The sequence below is a fragment of the Sus scrofa genome, unplaced genomic scaffold (genome assembly GCF_000003025.6).
Source record: "Sus scrofa isolate TJ Tabasco breed Duroc unplaced genomic scaffold, Sscrofa11.1 Contig1164, whole genome shotgun sequence".
In the NCBI taxonomy this organism is placed as follows: domain Eukaryota; kingdom Metazoa; phylum Chordata; class Mammalia; order Artiodactyla; family Suidae; genus Sus; species Sus scrofa.
In genome coordinates, this window is record NW_018084826.1 from 94,405 (window position 1) to 114,814 (window position 20,410).

General features: G+C 37.5%; 1 protein-coding gene across 1 annotated transcript in view; it reads right to left on the reverse strand.

Moving 5' to 3' along the window:
• LOC100519166 overlaps nt 1–18,192 on the reverse strand; it is a 110,521-nt gene extending 92,329 nt beyond the window's left edge. The window contains exon 1 of the mRNA XM_021081021.1: nt 18,094–18,192. The gene's annotated coding sequence lies outside the window, so the exon portion shown is untranslated. The remainder of the gene's footprint in view (nt 1–18,093) is intronic.
• Nucleotides 18,193–20,410: the final 2,218 nt, after the last annotated feature.

Here is a 20,410-nt window from a genome sequence, read left to right on the forward strand (position 1 = left end):
GGTTAATGAATCCGACTAGGAACCATGAGGTTGCGGGTTTGACCCCTAGCCTTGCTCAGTGTGTTAAAGATCCAGCATTGCCATGAGCTGTGGTGTAGGTTGCAGATGCGGCTCAGATCCTGCATTGCTGTGGCTCTGGCATAGGCCAGCGGCTACAGGTCCAATTAGACCCCTAGCCTGAGAACCTCCATATGCCATGGGAGCGGCCCTAGAAATGGCAAAAAGACAATAAATAAATAAGTAAATGAATACAGAGTCACAATAAAATAATCTATATTAAATAAAAATAAAGTAATTATTATGTAGGCAAACTGCCACAATTTTTGGTTGAATGCATTTTTAGCAGTTGGAATTTACATCTTTTGAATTCTACACATGATTTGTTTGGTTAAGTGATTTTGTACATTCTTCCAGATTTACATTTATTTATCTATTCGTGTATGGAGTTGGTTATCCAACATGAAGAGATCTGAAGACAAGAGTAAAATCAGCAGTGAAAAATGGGACCTTTGAGGAACATGGCGTGCAGCATCAATAAGTGTCTTTTACAAATGCCTATCTGAAGGTGAATGAAATAAGACTGCTATTGAAATCCATGCAGTAAGAGACAAGTGACTTGTGCAATAAGATAATATGGCATAAATAATGATTAGAATACTGTTTTGAGTTAGTTCTTTTTGAGTGATTACAGAAAGCAAAGGACAATGTCAGGAATTTAAATTTCCATTTCAAGTAATGATCAGAGAGTGAGAGGGCTTCTATGATTTCCCCTAAATTCTCTTTTAAAGCTCTTTTTAGACACACTACAAATATTTCAGAAAGTTAGACGCAGATTATGAGGCTGCCATTTGCTGAATGACAATTCACATCCTTTCTAGTCCTATAATTAGCAAAGTAGTGTTTGGATAGCAGTGAGACAATATGGGGGATTCTGATGAATCTATGCTCCTTGAATCCTAGTTGCCTTGAAACTCTTTTCCTGGATAAGCAATCTCTCCTTCCCATTCTGAAGTTAATGGCCCTTTAACTCTAACAATTTCACTTGGGTAGTTGCCTCGTAAACATCTTGCCTTAGAACCTACCTCTAGCATGTATCATTGCTATAAAACCTATAATTAGGTTTCAATCCAAATAGGTCTCATTGGGGGATCAATGCCAAGTACAAAGTCTGCATTGGAGTATATCATACACATCAAATATCTGGTATGATTTTAAAAAGTTATGTTGTAACCCAATACTGGATGCCAGATCAGGGAAGAAAGAACACAACACTGAATCAGGCTGAACCTGTCCAGGTGGGCTTACTTGCATACACAGATAGGGTATTCTAGATTCATGGTGTTAGCTTCATTGTGGGAAATAGTTCTAACAATTTGATTTGTAACTGGAGCATGAATTCAAATATGGCTTATATTATATGAGGTTGAAATAGCCTAACTCCATGTGATAGATAGGAAGGAATCACAGAGCTTATGGGGATAGGACACCTGATGTGTGCGCAAATTGCTCAACATCCAAAAAAAAAGAGAATTTTCCCTTGGATTTCACAGAAAACACTCTCCCCAAAAAAGGCACTGGAAAGAATGCATTGTGGTTTGAGTTGTGTGTGGAGAAAATATCTTTGAAAAGTTTGGTGGTATCTGCCCACTGGAAGCAGGGAGTAATTATGAGAGGTGCTACTATTTGAATGCCTTCCCTGATTTCAACATATTAAGTTCCTGAAGTGGCAGACCACAAGAAAAAAGTCTTAAGGTTTGGAGTCAAGGTAGGCCTGTTTACTGTAATGGAAAATAGGACTGGCTCAGTAAACCGAGTGTTTTCACCTGCAAACATTGTCATGGGCTAATTGATCATAATGAACTAAAGCCTGAAACAGATGGGGTACCTAAAAAAAAATCTTACTGCAATTGCATAGGTAAAAGTCCCTAGGTCAGATGGTAAGTAACTTGAATCACTTCACTGGAGAATCATTTTCTAATCTGATCTAGTCATAGACCAAATGAATGGATGGAAAGTCAAATCTCATTGAGAAAAAACTCTGTAAACCATCACAATAACATGTCATGACTGACCCCAATTTCTTCTTCCTTTTAAATCCTTACACTTTTTAAAAAAGGCTGCATAGGGAGTTCCCGTCGTGGCGCAGTGGTTAACGAATCCGACTAGGAACCATGAGGTTGTGGGTTCGATCCCTGGCCTTGCTCCGTGGGTTAAGGATCCAGCATAGCCGTGAGCTGTGGTGTAGGTTGCAGATGCGGCTCGGATCCCATATTGCTGGGGCTCTGTCATAGGCCAGTGGCTACAGCTCCGACTTGACCCCCTAGCCTGGGAACCTCCATATGCCGTGGGAACAGCCCAAATAGCAAAAAGACACACACACACACACACACACACACACACACCCAGGCTACATAGATGGATTACCTGGTTATCTCACAAAATAAAATAACTACATCAAGTTTGCTATCTGTATATCCTACACAATCAATCAGTGGTATAGCATATCCCAGAAAACAGGGCAGGTTCAATGTGTTGAGCTCTTTGAAGCATTTCAACACAAATGTTGTGCCAAAAGCATCAAAAAGATTTTGCCTTCATCTCTGTCTTTTGACCATTTCAGGTAGTGTGGACAGTCAGAATGAGAGCTACTGAAAGCTGCATTTTTTTTTGTCTTTTTTTTGTCTTTTTTTGCCATTTTCTTGGGCCACTCTCATGGCATATGGAGGTTCCCAGGCTAGGGGTCGAATCAGAGCTGTAGCCACCAGCCTATGCCAGAGCCACAACAACGCTGGATCTGAGCCGTGTCTACAACCTACACCACAGCTCACAGCAACGCTGGATCATTAACCCACTGAGCAAGGGCAGGGATCGAACCTGCAACCTCATGGTTCCCAGTCGGATTCATTAACTACCACGCCACAACGGGAACTCCTACATATTTTTTTAAATACAGAGTGATGCTTCTAGTAATTCTTAGAAGAAGCCCAAGCTCTCCCCCAACACACGCTGCTTGCATTGTCACCCTATTTGCCTATGACAGGTGAAGAGGCTCAGAAGGTGTCTCCCCACAATGTACCACTTTTGCTTGAGGATTACTTGGAGCTCATGGCAATCAAGAACCTGCAGGTTGAAGATAAACCCCTGTCTCTCTCTAAGCTACCTAGATATGTTTATACTGGGGGTCTTCCCCAGGTAAGAGTCATTACCAGGGATAATTTTTATCTGAGTGGCAAACATCTCATCACCCAACATCTGTTCTTCTTATAGTCATGTGAATTTCCCTCCTCTTCTTGGAATCCCCAGGCTATTTGGTCTGTCCCTCAGCTCAGGATGCCATGCATATCTTTCCATCTTTGAAGCTCTCATGTGTGTGGGGTTCTTATACATTTGTTTTTTCTCCTGTCATCTGTCTTATGTCAATTTGATTCTTGGAACAGCCAAAAGAAACTCTGAGGGGTGGAGAATTCTCCCTCCCCTACACAGGTTTCTTTGCACCTTTCAACTCCAGCTTTCTGGCTGTGTCATCTCAGGGCCCTCCCTCAGTCGGTCTATTTTTTTTCCCTTAAGTGAACTTATCACAAATCACATTGGTTCAGCACTTATAGACATTCTGTGAACGTTTCCCATACTGTAAAATATACATTTTCAATATTTGGCAATATTATATATTAAAAATAGCAATTGATTTTCAGAATGTAAATGACGTGTATTACAAACATGGTTTCAATATTGGGCAACATTATAAGTTTAAAAACAGTATTTGATTTTTAGAATCAAAACATCCTATTTAAATTCATGTTCCAGTTGTATATTATTCACTGAATTTTCACTTGTGAATTGCCTTTTCATGTTCTTTGTGTATTTTTATTTTTAGCTTTCTGAGTTTTCTTATTGGCTTATAAGAAAGATGTCTGTTTCAAGTATTACAAATATAACCTGTTTTTTGTCTTTTGAAACTAATTTCTCATTTAACATATACTTGTTAGAATCCATCTCAACAAATATCTCAACTTCAATATCGTTTAAAGTATGTGATGCTATAATAACCTGCTTTCAAACTAATATAAATATACGAATATATTTATAAAACTATTTTGCACCTGGAGTTCCTGTCGTGGTGCAGTGGTTAACGAATCCGACTAGGAACCATGAGGTTGCGGGTTCGATCCCTGGCCTTGCTCAGTGGGTTAACAATCCGGCGTTGCCGTGAGCTGTGGTGTAGGTTGCAGATGCGGCTCGGATCCCATGTTGCTGTGGCTCTGGCAAAGGCCGGTGGCTGCAGCTCCGATTCGACCCCTAGCCTGGGAACCTCCATATGCCGTGGGAGCGGCCCAAGAAATAGCTAAAAAGACAAGAAAAAAAAAACTATTTTGCACCTATAAAATGTTTATTTTTATCCAACAGTAAATATTCATAAAGTATTGATTAACTGAGACATATTCTGACAAGAGGCAAACTATAATATGAAGATTTGGAGATACAAACATGAGATTTAAGATTTAAAATGCAATTCACTAGTTTGTTCTCTTCTAGTGTTTAAATATAACATTTTAACTTTAATATCTGACTTCGTGATTTTAATAATTATTCCTTTTAAAATGTGTGTCATATAATAAATGAAAACTAGAATGCAAATAAGTTTTAATTAAATCATAAGCAGAAATATTACTGTAATTGTTTCTTGGTTTGTGCAAATGTATGTGCATAAAATATTTATAACAAAACTCAATAACAATATGTACAGTAATTTGTAACTTTCCCTTTCCTGTTAACAATAAAAATGAAAACTTATTTCACTGTGTTAATGGTTGGATTTAGACTGAAATCCATCAAATATTTTAGCAACATAGTTAAAATGCAAATGACTTATCTTCAAGTAGATAAATTTTTCCCTGACATAACAAACTATATATTTACCTCCAAAATGTCAACTGTAAAGTGATTTCGGAACCAATAAAATAATTTGGGATAAAAGGGAAAGAAAGAATCTTCTAATATAGCTAAAAAAACTAATAGTTGTGATAATCATGTCAGGATTATATTAGAATGATGTCATAGCAAATTAAGACTTTAAAATTTATATGCATATGCTTAATTACAAAATTTAAAAAGCTCCATGTCCTTTTTAATACTATAAATTATTAAAATATATATTTCTAAATCATGGATGATTAAATTACACATCTTAATTTTAAATGGAATATAAATGTATGATTGTGTTCTGAATCACTGCTGCTTGATACTTTAAATGTCCATTTAATTTCCACTTTCATTTAATTTCTTATGAAATTATTATATCCTGCTGAGATTATAGAAATATACTCTGCAGACAAGAGGGTAATTTCCATGTGCCAAGCATCTACATCTATAACAATATCATACTGCAATCAAGAATACTATAGCACAAACTCTCCAATTAATTCAGCCTCATTCTTAATTCACATGGGCATAGCAGTAAAGGAAGGCATTACATTAGTTATGAGGGCAAAGGAATAAGTGACACTATTAGGTCTTTCACAGCCTAGTCCACTCAATTCACCATTTCATAAAACCTGAGACTCTCTGCAGACAACTACCAAGATATCCCAGGACCTCCCTTAAGATGTTACTTATTTAGTGAATTTTTCCCTTGTTTTCACACCTTAATGATCCAGAATATTAATTAGAATTTTAATATATATATATAATCTCATAAATTGCAAATGCATACCCATACAAACAAGACATACAATAAAAAGAAAGTCACTTTAAAGTATTATCATACAAAAATTACATTTGTCATTGAGGATATGGTCAGTGTTTAATAAGAAAAGTCACATACCTCCACATTTTGTTTTCCTACCTTCTCTGAGTAGCCAAGTCTTATTCTGCTTTAAGGTAGGACCCCAAAATGCAACCGTTTCCTGCTGTAAGTTCTGGAAACAGAGCTCTTGAAGAAGCAAGTGCTTTCAAAGCTATCAAAGATTCCCAGCCTTCCAAGCTTTATTTTGCTGAGTGTCAGAAATTTAGGATCATCTACAAAAAGGACAAAGTTTGAAAATAAAAAATTAGTCTTAAAGCTAAAGAAAAAATCAGAGTATTAGAACCTGGGTGACGTTATAGCCTGTGCCTTTGTCTCCTGACCCTTACTTAAGTGGAAATGGAGCTCACAGGGTCTACATATTGTGCTTGAGGTAAAATATAGTCTAGTCATTAGCAAGGTCAGGTCATCAGGCCTCCAGAGCCCATTTGTAATAGTACTTAAATACATGATTACACAACAATGCATTATAAATACATATATATATATAAACTTATATTAATTTATAAATATGAAAAAATCAGTCAATATCATTGTCTTAGGCTGTTTTTCTTTTTCTACTCCTGCTATAATTCCTGGAGATAACAAAAGGCATCCTTCATTTCTGTGAGGATTCAAAACATTGGCCCTTATAGTCAAGCATTTTGGATGCATTAAAAGCTCTTGGAATCTAAATGCTTGACTGTTTCATTTAACTGCTAAGTCAGACTAATCACATACAAAGAAAATCAGTATATGCTGATCTCTCAAAAATGTCAATTTCCCTGCTGCCTTCAATGTGGCTTTTGCCTTGGCCTTTAATAGAAATACAGAGAAAAACACTCTTTCCAAGAAGAAACTATCTGTGGCTCCCTTACAAAACTTCTCTTTACTTCAGAGGCCTCTAATACCTTAGCTCCAGTTCAAGCTAAGACATATACACTTAATTTTAACTGCCCAGGTTTATAGTTACCTCTTTCTAAAATAAGAAATGGAAGCAGCTATTTTTCCAAACTCAGCATACCTAGAATAGACACTTTCTCCAAATACATTCCATCCTGTGTTTGAAATCTCTTTGCTAATACTCAATGTTCATTCCTCATGACTGTTTTGCCTCACGAAGGTCAAGTAAAAGGAAGATAAACAGTTTTCCATTTGTGCTTCATTTTGAGTGAATCACAAGTGAATAAATACTCAGTAACAGAATATATCTTATTGGAGGATGTACCACCATGATGCCACCATGTATATGTTAGGTCAGTGTCTGTTCCTGGAGAGTCTACCAACTTTCCAGGAACACTTCAGATGTGACTACTTGATGTGCTATGGCTGTGTTTTATTTAATTGTTTTTAGAAGGTTTGCTGATATGGTTAGCATTATGAGTACATATCCAAGGCTGAAATTAATGGCTTGCAGGGATTATAAAAAGACATCTTTGTTGAAATTAGGAGTACAGGTGAACTGTTTACAATATTTAGAAATCTTCCATATCCCTGAATGACCAGACCTGAAGCATCTTGCACACCATGTAGCATGTAACATTAGGCATTAAACCCAAGGCTTGATGACTACTTTTTTCTATGACCAACCAACGGATCTAAGTATTGGTGGCCTGATATTGATCCTAAGAATAAGAGAATTCTGCCTCTAGAATACTTTTTCTCTTCTTAGAATAAATCATTATTTAGTAAGTTTTAGATCAGAGCACTTGAAAGAACACATTTTAAAACCAAGCTTCTGGAATACAATACACGTAGTGTTTTATACCAGCTTGGAAAAAAATAATGTGTGCTTAACAATATCAGCCTGGTGGCAGGATTTGGTTTTTAACTTTCATTCATTAGTATCTGAAAGTGATTGAGGAGAACTGTAACTCTAAATACAGGCTACTTCCATTATGTAGCAAACGAGTTTACACCAGAACAACCTTGAATCATTATAAGGAACATTCACTTGTCCAAAGCTTCCTGAATTATGTATTTTAGAAATATACAGAGAAGGCAGATGTGATCAAGCATGTAGCTCTGACTCTGCTTAGTCCATATAAGCCTCCCTTACATAAGTCCAGTATGTCCTTGAGGTATTTGTTTTCTATCTTCAATAGTAATAACTAAGCTAATACAATTTGCTAAGGCATCAGTGGAATCATGATTCTTCAATGGGAATCATGAGAAATGGGGCGAGCAAGGGGCCATGAAATCATATTTAATGGTTGACAGGAGCCTGATCTCTAAGTTGCTAATCTCAAGGCAGAAATCATATGTAATTGCAATCAACACCATTGATTTATCGCACATAGGTATACATAGTTAAGTATAAAATATAGGAAAATTTGGTTGAAAATACAATAAAAATAACATATAACTAGGAAATATGCATCCTATGTTTATCCAATATCATTAAAGTGTATGCACCTATTTAAATAATACAGAAAAATCACTTATTATTTCACCATAATGTATGCAAGTTATAAACACTTTAATGACATCTCTAGAAACAATGCTGATTTCAACTGGTTGCTTCAAAGACGTTTCTCTTAAATGAAGTTATTGTCTTATATTATGAACAGATTTCTAAATTCATTTCTTTTAAATATATTTTTCCCAAAACTTTTCCAAATACTTCTTTTGATTAAATTCTCAACTTCACACATCTTAGGAGAAAAGTTTAAAGTAATTAAATAAAAGTGGAATGATTTCTGGTATTGCTTTATTTAGAATATAAGCTACTGAAAAAGAAACATAATATTCCCTATGGCTACTAACAGGCAATTAGTATTCCTTAACATTTGTAAAACTAAGTTCATAACCACTCTGCATGATAAAAAATGCATTTTAAGGCACATACTATTTTCTTATATGTTTTAGAAATCTATTATTATTTATGATACAAAACATATCAACTACTTTAATTTAGACTGAATCTGTAAAATGTTTTGAAACATAAAGATTGGAATTCACTTGTATGCACTAGAAGAAAACTAAGTCAAGTGATGATTTATTTAAGTGTGCTAAGAAAGACAAATATTAAGTCCCCCAATTAGTTCATTCTCATTACTTCATCACTTCTAATTTAAGTCTTTGCTTCTAATTAAAACAGAATTTTGGGAAGGGTAATTTTTTTTTTTTGGTCTTTTTGCCATTTCTTGGGCCACTCCCACAGCATATGGAGGTTCCCAGGCTAGGGGTCGAATTGGAGCTGTAGCCGCCGGCCTATGCCAGAGCCACAGCAATGCCAGATCAGAGCCAAGTCTGCAACTTACACCACAGCTCACAGCAATGCTGGATCCTTAACCCACTGAGACAAGGCCAGGGATTGAACCTGCAACCTCATGATTCCTAGTCGGATTTGTTAACCACTGAGCCATGATGGGAACTCCAGGGAAGGGTAATATTTTTAACCAGAGCATTTAACTCAATTTCCTAGCTAGTCCAAGCAGATGTGATAAAATATGTGAGTGAGGGTAAGTAGAAGAAACAGAAATCATATTAATCATTTTTGGAATAGCAGGAACAAGAACTAAAACAAAACACCTAATTTATTTCTAATTATTTGTTGAATTTTAAAATCTAGTTTCCAAACTATGAATATCATTGAATTATAGCAAACTCCAAACTCTTACAAAATGGAACAGTGCCTTTTTTTTTTTTTTTTTTTTTTTGGTAAACTGGTAAAAAAAAGTTCTGAGAGCTTTGAAAGATTATTCTTTTGTTGGAATGAAAGGACTAGAAGAGGGAGGAGACCAAGTAACAAACCCATTCTGAGAAATTAGTTTCACATTAAAAAAATGTAGTGAGGCAAGTATAAAGTAAATGGGCCATGACCAAAATAGACTAATTAAAGTATAGGAGTCACTTCATGACACAGGATTCACTTATCTTTTCTGGAAGCAGCCTCCCTGACAGATTAACAGAACAACCTACTGAAGACTGAGCTAGGGTAGCACCCTTGAAATGTCACTATGCAGGGCTGGGCACTGCCTCAAGAATGCAAAATATGCACAGAGGAGTTCCTGTCGTGGCGCAGTGGTTAACGAATCCGACTAGGAACCATGAGGTTGCAGGTTCGGTCCCTGCCCTTGCTCAGTGGGTTAACGATCCGGTGTTGCCGGGAGCTGTGGTGTAGGTTGCAGACGCGGCTCGGATCCCGCGTTGCTGTGGCTCTGGCGTAGGCCGGTGGCTACAGCTCTGATTCGACCCCTAGCCTGGGAACCTCCATATGCCGCGGGAGCGGCCCAAGAAATAGCAACAACAACAACAACAACAACAAAAATATGCACAGAGCTGCCAACAGCCTATGCGTGGAGAGACTATTTAAGTAACAAAAGAAAAGATCCCATCCTTCACACAGTCATTGCTCCATTTGGGATTCTCATTTCAACATTAGGTTGTGCTGGTTTAGGAGTCCAGTTTCCTAGAAGTGAATACTTCTGACAAAAGACAGAGGACACTGCTTGGAAGTTTTAAGTACCATCTGGCTGCTTGGAGCTCCAATGATCAATAGGTAAATGCAGTTATCTTGTTAGCTGGGGCATTCATCCTGAATTGTAATATGGATCGAGGGTTTTCAATACAAAATGTTGCAAAGGTAATATGTCTGGAATCTAGGAGATTCCTGGGGCCATCACTTTGCAGGCCATGTTCAGTAATAACTGTCAATAACAATTACAGTAACCATAATCCACCAAGGCAAAACCACTCAGGCAATGCAAAGGAGCCAAGTTACTGGTTAAAAACAAGGGAATTCTATGATAGGTGGTAGAGAAACTAGATGAAAATTTTCAATTACAGACTCGGAACCAGCCTGCCTCAATAACTAAAAGCTCATGAAACTTTCTATTTGCTTTCCAGCATTCTCTGCTTTTTTCCCTTTCTCCTGTGTTGGAATTACATCACACAATAAAGAAAACATCAACACTAAGTTTTGCTTCAAGCTCTATCTTACAACGAACCCAAAGACATTCCCTTAGAACCAAGCAATAGCAACTGATTATAGGCAGTTTCATAAGCAAGCACAGAAAATGAGATCCTATTTAGTATAAATCCAGAAAGTAGCAGTCTGGGAAACAAAGATGTACATTTAACCCACTAATCGAATATCAAATATTTCATCAAATATTAAATACATTTAACTACATCAAATATTGTAGTCACGTACCTATAGTGTTGAACATCAGCATTCTTTACGTAATCAGTTTCTCATTTTAAACAGTTTTATTTCAATTCAAACATATTTGAAGACCAGATTTTTTTTTAAAGTTCAATTTCAAGCACAGAAGTTCTACAGAATAAAAAGCACATCTTCTAAGTAGCAAGCAAATCAAAGCATAATTAATACAAAAGAGACAATGGAGCCTTACAACAAATACTAAAGGAACTTCTCTAGGCAGAAAAGAAAACACAGCAACAGGAAACAAAAATTCCACAAATGACAAGGCTCACCAGTAAAGGTATATATACAGTAAAAATACAAAATCATCCATGCACAATTATACCGCCAAAATCAGACATCATGAGAAGAGGTGGGTACAAATGAAGGACAATGGAGATGAATTTACAATGAAGAGAACAACTGAAAACAATCTCATATAGACTTGTATCAAAACTTCAGAATAACTGCAAACCAAAAATCTACAATGGATACACAAACAAGGAATCTCTGGAGAAGAAATATGTCTCACAGTAAATAAGTGCATAATCCACCATGAAGGGGGTCATTTGACATCACTCTTGGAAAGCTGAGGTCTTCTTAGATCTGATTCTGATTTCCTCTCCATCAAAGAATTTATGATAATTATATTAAATAATGCAACTCTACAATTAAATAATACAGTTCTACAATTGTATCATTAATAACCATTTCTCTCCATGGTACAATGTAAGGTCTATGATGTCTTGTTTATCACATCACCTAGAATGGTGTAATGCCTATACTGAAGAATCAATAAGATGTAACAAATTGTGAGGACATATTTATATAGTTACACTGTTTTTTAATCAATTTATGCATTTTATATTTTACTTCTTTTCAGAGGGTGTATTATTTTTGTTATTCTTACCAGTTATTCTTTTTATTATGTTATATAAAGTATTTAATGGTATATAAGGCTTTCTTCTTTATAAATTTTAGTTGCATAATATACACAATTTTAATATAATGCTAATTTTTAAAGAAAAATTGAAATGTGATAATACTAAATAGTAAAGATGAAAGCCATACAAAATGGGATAAAGTGTAGAATAAATTTCCTATTTGTCTCAGCATATTTTCCATTCCACTTCTCCAGAGGGAGTCACTTAAGCTCTTTCTTAAGATCCATGATATAATAGTATGTGTGAATGTAATTGTGTTTATAAATATATGTATTTTATTCTGTAAAAACAAAACAAAAACAAAAACACAGTGCCTGCATTAAAGTGAAGATAATAAAATGGAAAAAAAAAAAGAGAGATAATGGAATCCCCTTTACAAAAGAAGCCACCTGGGATCAAAAGTGCCCTTTTAACTGTTGCTAATGTTATAATAGAAATCATTATGCAACCTCCAAAGTTTTTTCTAAGGTTGAGAGACGTGACCTTGTATGTGTTGTATGTGTGTATGCTCTTCTTCCCTCAACTTTTTTTTTTTTTTTTGGTCTTTTGTCTTTTTTTGTTGTTGTTGTTGTTGCTATTTCTTGGGCCGCTCCTGCGGCATATGGAGGTTCCCAGGCTAGGGGTTGAATCGGAGCTGAAGCCACCGGCCTATGCCAGAGCCACAGCAACGCGGATCCCTACACCACAGCTCATGGCAACGCCGGATCGTTAACCCACTGAGCAAGGGCAGGGACCGAACCTGCAACCTCATGGTTCCTAGTCGGATTCGTTAACCACTTTGCCACGACCTGAACTCCTTCCCTCAACTTTTTAAAAGCTCATTTAAACTCTTTGTCCCAAAGTTCCCCAGAGATTATGTCCTGATTTAAGGGCTGATAAGAATTTTCAAGTCAAATCACCTTATTTTAACACTCTGCAAGCATCCACTGATGCCAAAAAAAATTTACAAGGTTTCAAGTACTTCTTAAATATTTAGTTTTAATACTTTTTATGACTGAGAAGTCAGGGAACAGGAGGGCAAAAGGATAAAAAGTGCATTATATAATTGTATGGATAATTTGAAATAGTATCTTCAATAAACCCCAAACTTTTATATGGATAAATCTGCCTACTCTTCCTACCTCTCCCACATACCGTATTTCACCAATTTCAATTTTTTTTTCTGATATACCCTATGTAACATTTTTCTTTTACCACTACCACTTGTAAATGCTACTCTGTCATTAAGACTTCCCACTTATTCTTTCAATCAGTACATATAAATTTAAAACCTGGTACATTAACACATTGTACTAAATGCTGGATATTCAGTGTTCCTGACATAGTAGTTTACAACCTAGGAAGAACATAAGCACATATGAAACTTGTCCTTATATCATGCTTTTGTCTTTATCTTATCTGTTTTGTTCACCACTATATTCTCAATAACTAATATACTGCCTGGAACACAACACATGCTAAAAATATCAGATTCATGAATATATAAATTAGGCATCTGCTCTTATATTTTTTCCAAATGAATAGTAGTATTTAATAAGCTTTTAAAAATGAAAGTCCAAATTTACTCACTTTACTTCCAACTTTATTATAGGTTACATATTATACTGAAATAGAGTTTTAACTGAAGAACAACCCCCCTTGGCTAAGAAGGCAGCTGCAGGCCTTTCCAGCTATGCTCTTCACTATACCACCCTTCTTGTAATAATGTAACAACTGTGTGCTCTCTGTCCAAGCCAGCAGCCCTGCTAATCAGGTACCCAGCATTGCTTATCAGTTCTGCTTCTGTAACCTTGCTTGCTCAGTTTCTTAGGGAGGAACACTGTCTGCTTGGGGATGGGGGAGTTCCGGGATGCTTACATGGGAAAATCAAGACCTTGTAGTGTATAAAAGTTACTGAGAACAAAGACCTGGTGCTCAGACTCTGGAGGTGACTCCTCTGAGCCCGCACCGGTGCTGAATAAACCTTGCTTTTTTGTATCTCTGAGTGCTGTTTGTCTCCTTCCGTTGCCACAGTTTTTGCGGTTTTCGCAACAATACATTAGTCCATTTATGCAACTGCTATTCCGTATCTTTAAATTCTTTTAGGTTTCCATAAAATAAAATATTTTTATTTTTTTAAACTATTCTTTTCTCACCTAAGTTTCTCCCTTTTGTTATGCAAAATTTAAATAATTTGTTTCTGGCTATTGTCTGGTATATATTTTTTGAAGGATACTTTTAAAATCAAACTTAACTAGTTCCAATTTTGTTTTTTTTCTAGGGCCACACCTGCTGCATATGGAGGGTCCCAGGCTAGGGGTTGGAGCTGGGGGCCTACACTACTGCCACAGCAACCTGGGATTGAGCTGCATCTGTGACCTACACCACAGCTCAGGGCAATGCAGGATCCTTGAGGCTAGGGATCAAACCCACATCCTCCTGGATACTAGTCAGGTTCATTACTGCTGAGCCACAATGGGAACTCACAAAATAAATTTGAAAAGAGGCCATGTACGCTTATAATAAAGAAGTAGCTTTTTTCCCCCCACTGTTTGGAGATTTTTCACATGCATATTTTAAGGTTTCTGTCTTCTGTTTTTCTAAATAGACATACAATTGTTTTTTAGTACCTGAGTATTCCCATTTTGTTTGTTTAACATACCCCACTAGTAGTGTTTTATGTGAAGGTCTCTGTTTTCCATGTCTTTGACTGTATGTCAGTTGCACATGGAGGTGTCTAATGGTTATAGCTGTGATGCAAACTGCACCATTTTTATTCATATAGGGATCATTCATTAGTTTGTAGATCTAACAAAATTTTGTACTATTATCACTTGTCCTTATCCCTTCTATTTGCATTGACTTGGATGGTATGAAAGTTTTTATTTTTATTTTTACATTTTCTAACTTAAAATTTTTTAAACAGATGTATCTTTTACAGATGGGTTATGTTCAGAGTAAAATTGAGAGAAAAGTACAGAGATTTCCCTTATATCTCCTGCCCCCACACATGTAGAGCCTAACCCAAAATGCTACATTTGTTACAACAGATGGACCTACACCCTACACATGGTAATCACCCAGAGTCCATAGCTCACAGGATTCATTTTAGTGTTGTAGATCCTGAGGGTTTTGGCAAACACATAATGAAATGTATCCACCATTATAGCATAAAACAGAGTAGTTTCACTGTTCTAAAACTCTGTCTGTTTTTTGTATTTTTTGACAATTTTTAAAAATAACTTTGCTATGACTTTAAGGTTTTAAAGCAATCTGAGGACCAGTCTTTATGAGTTCATGAGTTCATCTTATGTAAATAATTTTATAGAAACTGTTCTCATTTTGTTTAACAATTATTTGTTATGCTTCTTTCTAGTTTCATTTTTCCCCATCAGCTTGGTGTATTTTTCTTCCCCTTTCCCTTCTTATCCTCACTACACAGTGCAAGTAATATGGACTGTATATGCTATTATTACCTTTAGAATTTTTAGTCTTTAGCTTATAAGCTATGTATTTTAATTAATTAAACTCATAAATAAGTCAATATGTGCTGACTCTTTCAATGACTTTCCCAGTATGAGGAAACTGTCAAAGTTCTAGGAAAACAAAAATTAAAAACTAAAGTATATCTGCAATCAAACTCTTCTGAGGTTTAAGTTTCTAGTGTTGGTAATCTGACAGATTTCAATTTATTTTTTTAACCTAGATAAACTCATTATTTAACTAATATGTGGTAAAAATAAATTAATTCCACATGAACCTTAAATGGGTGTATCTGATGCATTTATCCTTAAAATCATGCCTTTTTTTTTTTTCTGTTACTTCTTGGGCCGCTCCAGCGGCATATGGAGGTTCCCAGGGTAGGGGTCCAAATGGAGCTGTAGTCTCCGGCCTATGCCAGAGCCACAGCAACGCGAGATCCGAGCTGCGTCTGCAACCTACACCACAGATCACGGCAATGCCGGATCGTTAACCCACTGAGCAAGGCCAGGGATCGAATCCGCAACCTCATGGTTCCTAGTCGGATTCGTTAACCACTGCGCCACGACGGGAACTCCAAAATCATGTCTTTAAATTATGATTAAAATAGATCAAAATAATGTTCATATATATTTAGATTGTGTGTATAAATGTGTAGGTATTCATAATCTAAATATATATATGAATGTACAGGCCATTTGGGGGTAAGCAACTGATTGTGCCAATGTCAACATCTTTCTTAGGCAAGTACACTACATTGGCCCAGGAAATGATAGAGAAAATTTTAGGTAAAAACATGAACAAAGTTGTTTCTTTATAATTTTTTTTTTTTGGCTTTTTGCTATTTATTGGGCCGCTTCCGCGGCATATGGAGGTTCCCAGGCTAAGGGTCCAATCGGAGCTGTAGCCATTGGCCTACGCTAGAGCCACAGCAACTCGGGACCCGAGCCGCGTCTGCAACCTACACCACAGCTCATGGCAACGCCGGATCGTTAACCCACTGAGCAAGGGCAGGGACCGAACCCGCAACCTCATGGTTCCTAGTCGGATTCGTTAACCACTGTGCCACGATGGGAACTCCTCTTTATAATTTTCAAATACGCAAGGCAGCTTTGCTTTTGATCATATGGTTTCATTTGCTGTCTAATCAATTTCCTGGTATGGACTGAAGAAATTCCAGTTCTGCAAATTTCATATTTTTTCCCCTGGTCTCATGTTCAACAGGTTGCCTGCAATTAAAAGCTAAAAAAGCATTAAAAGAAGCCCATGTTTTTACACACTGTAGCTTAAAATAACAAGCAAAATGCTTTTTGTAAGGAAACAAATCAATTATCTAAGGAAGAGAAAGTGAAAGAGCATACCCTACAGAACTTTTAAGTATGCCTAAATAATCTTCAGAAATAAATATTTTTGAAGTTGTATTTTTACCTTTTGCCCCAGGAAGAAAACCTAGGTAAAACACATTCATACATTTCTCTAAACTATCAAGGAAAGTTTCCTGAATAAGTAAAGTAAGGTTCAATAGAAAACTACTCATTATAATAACATTCTCTATTTTTCTCTAAATCTGAACCAATTCCATGAACATGCTTACCTTTTTCCCAATTTATACTTTCCTCACTCCATGCAAAATATACACACTGTCAAAGAGTCTTTTCAAAATCTGCTTTTAATCTCATATTCTTTCTAAAATATCAAGTATATTGGAATAAACAGTGGTTGTCATTTTAAAAATCAGTATTTCACTACTGCTATGTTCATATTAAATCCAATCTTATAGCACTACACAGTCTAAATCAAAACTGCAATGTAATTTATTTTAAATGAGTATTTAAGTTCAAGTTATATTTCCAAATAGAAAATCCTTTTTTTTTTTTTTTTGTCTTTTGTCTTTTCAGGGCTGCACCCATGGCACATGGAGGTTCCCAGGCTAGGGGGTCCAATCAGAGCTACGGCTGCTAGCCTATGCCAGGGCCACAGCAATGCCAGATCCAAGCCACATCTGTGACCTACACCACAGCTCACAGCAATGACAGATCCTTAACCCACTGAGCAAGACCATGGATCAAATCCACAACCGCATGGTTCCTAGTCAGATTTGGAAACCCATTTCAAAATGAATGTGGTTTCTAGCTCAACGGGAGTTAATCACATATTAAGTTAATTGTGACAAACAATGTAAACAAAATCTAAAAACAGATTATTCTATGATAGGTGTGTATGATCTAAACCACATATTTGTGGCATGTTGAATGCACACTGGAGAAGCAGGCATTTTCCAAGTATACTCCCCTGTACCAGCTCTCACAAAAAGAAGGTGCCCCCAATGCCATATCTATGCCACCACATTTGGAAAATAAGACCTTAGATTTTTTTGGCTTTTTTTTTTTTTTTTAATAAGCTACTACCACATATCTTCTGGAAATGTGTGGATTTGTTCTAGGGGCAGCTCTCCTCTTTCTGAAGTGTGTGTTCTTATGCAGCGTCTCTTAACTAGATACAAAGCCATTGTTTTAAACACAGGAAACCATGATTAATGCTTCAAGCATCATGATGGTCTCATAATAATATATAGAATCCCCCCATGCCTATAAACCAATTCTCCCCTCCCTCCTCAGATCTTTAAACTCCCCAGAGCAAGGACATTTCCTACCCCCACAGAAAATAGTTTCCTCCTTTTTACAAGCAATAGGGCAAGAAACTGGTCAGCCACTGCCACCACCCACTTAGCTCAGTGCTGGGTTAGCAGGCGCCATCCTTACCTGGCCGCTCCACCCCACATGCTCTCTCACACCAGTCATCAATACATCCCAGTTGCTCCGGAGGTCTCTGGGTCGACCTTCTGCTGACTGCCTCCCCCGGTAATCAGGAAGCCAGTGTCCTAGGACCAGTGCGCCCAAGCCCCAGGGCCGTGCTTCTGTTCATCGCGGTCTTCCTGGAAGATCTGTGGTGGACCTGGTGATGTGCAGCGTGGGGATCCAGGATGGCACAGGCTTACCCGGCTGTGTGGTCTCTGTACTCCGAGCACACCCACAGTGTCTAGCGGAGGGGCGCAGCACATACTGCCTCCAAGCAGGGGCAGCTGCCCCTACCCCAGCGCCCACCCTCCTGCTCCACACTGCTGCCCTCATGGCCGCCGGCCCCCTGCACGCTCTAGCCTTTCACTGCTGTCCTTTTCCCTCTGTACCCCCTTCACTTGTCCCTCTTCTTCCTCCCGTCTTCTCCCTTATCTTGTATTCTCTTTTCCCCAAAGCAGACAGGAGGGGTGGAGAGTGCTTCCCTCCTCAAGAACTCTTCCTCTGCCGGGTAATGGCCGCCCGTAATGGCCGCCCGTAATGGCCGCCCGTAATGGCCGCCCGTAATGGCCGCCCGTAATGGCCGCCGTGGCTACCACAGGCCACTCCTCCTCGCTGAGCTTGAGCGCTGCTCTCAGCCTACGTGCTGTCTTGGGAGATCCCGCCTGCCAGCTTCTACGCATGCGCAGTCCCAACCCCTGCAGGGCAGAATGGGCGTTTCCCTCCCTCCCCTGAAGGCAAGACTCACCCAGCCAGCCCTTTCAGGTGTGCCCAGATTGTGCCCCAGGTCCTTCAAGCACACATTTTCTTGCCAGTAGTTAGTTTCATCCTGTTTTCTCCTAAATTAGTTTGCATGAACTGCTTGAAAGGAGTGCAAAGAAGTAGAGTCTTGAGCACAACTTACTGATGAAAGAACATCAGTTCAGTTGATTCCGTGTAAAACTTGTAGCAGTCTGATGCCTTTATTTTTTGATTTTAGTGAAGAGTGTGTTCATACACAGCAACATACTAATTAACAGAGGAGGTCTGGGTGTTCCTTCTTTCAAAGTTTACACATTAGGAGTAAATGAAACAAATGTGCGAAAAAGGCGCACATGCGCGCCTATGCACACACACGTGTGCCTGTGCGCGCACACACGCACGCACAGAAAGAAACAAGCAAACAGCAGTTTCTGTTTTGTTTTTTTAATCAGAAAAAAAGGATCTTGCTAGCTAGGCTAGCTTTTAAATTTCAAATATAACTGAAGACAAACCAAATGCTAAAATGGGAGAAAGGAAAGAAATGGGGGAAAAGGTAGGAAGAAGGCGGAGGGAAAATAAATTTACTACATTTTAACTAGATACAAACCAGTGGAAAGATAACAAAGTTGCAAAGATGCCAAGGCTGCCTCACAGCAGGCTAAAAGCATTTTAAATAGTATGTAAGGAAAGATTGTAGGCGAACCCCACAGGAAGGACAGAGACAATCAGTAGTGGTAAGGAGGGGGGCAAAGTTAGAGCACGGTATGAAATGAAACTTTTAACAATATTAAAAGAGGCAAAATGATTGTGTTCATTTTATTTGGAGCAAGACAATAAACTGCAAAGAGCAAACAAAACCTCTTTGGGAAAATAAGTAAGGCTAAGAAAAATAGAAATACACAAATTCCTTTCTGAGTCTATATGTTTCTTTTTAAGTGGAACAATTTTGAGAAGGGACTAAATGTTGATTACAGAGAATTAAGAGCATAGTAGGAAAAAGACAGTGAGAAAACATGTGGCTATTTAAATTAGTACATGCAGCGAAGCTCAGGTGAATTAAGTGCAGAACACTGACGATCATCTTAGTATATGAGCCGGCTTGTTTGGGTAACTCAGAGAGAGAGTTCCCTACTCTTCAAAGCAAACTTTCAAAGAAATATTTTATCCCCAGTTAATAAAGGGGGACAGTAATAAATAAAAGAAAGTTAAAGGACTAAGTAAATTGCCCATTACATAGCTAGTAAGAGGATTATGAATTCAAATGTAACATATCTTTCCCATTACATAAAATGCTATTTGCCTGTGGGAACAGGAGTGGCATGGATAATCTTTGGTAAATCCATGAACAACAAACAGACTAGGAAAGGGGGCATATAGATATTTTTTAAAAATAGATTCTATTATCTATATGGTGATTAAGTTTGAAATCATTTCCATTTCATTCTAGAGAAGAGAGTGAAATGAATTATTTGGCTGTAGTCAGAAAAGAATAGGGAACAAGTACAATGGAGTTAAAAGGTCTTACCAGGCTACCTTTATTTCT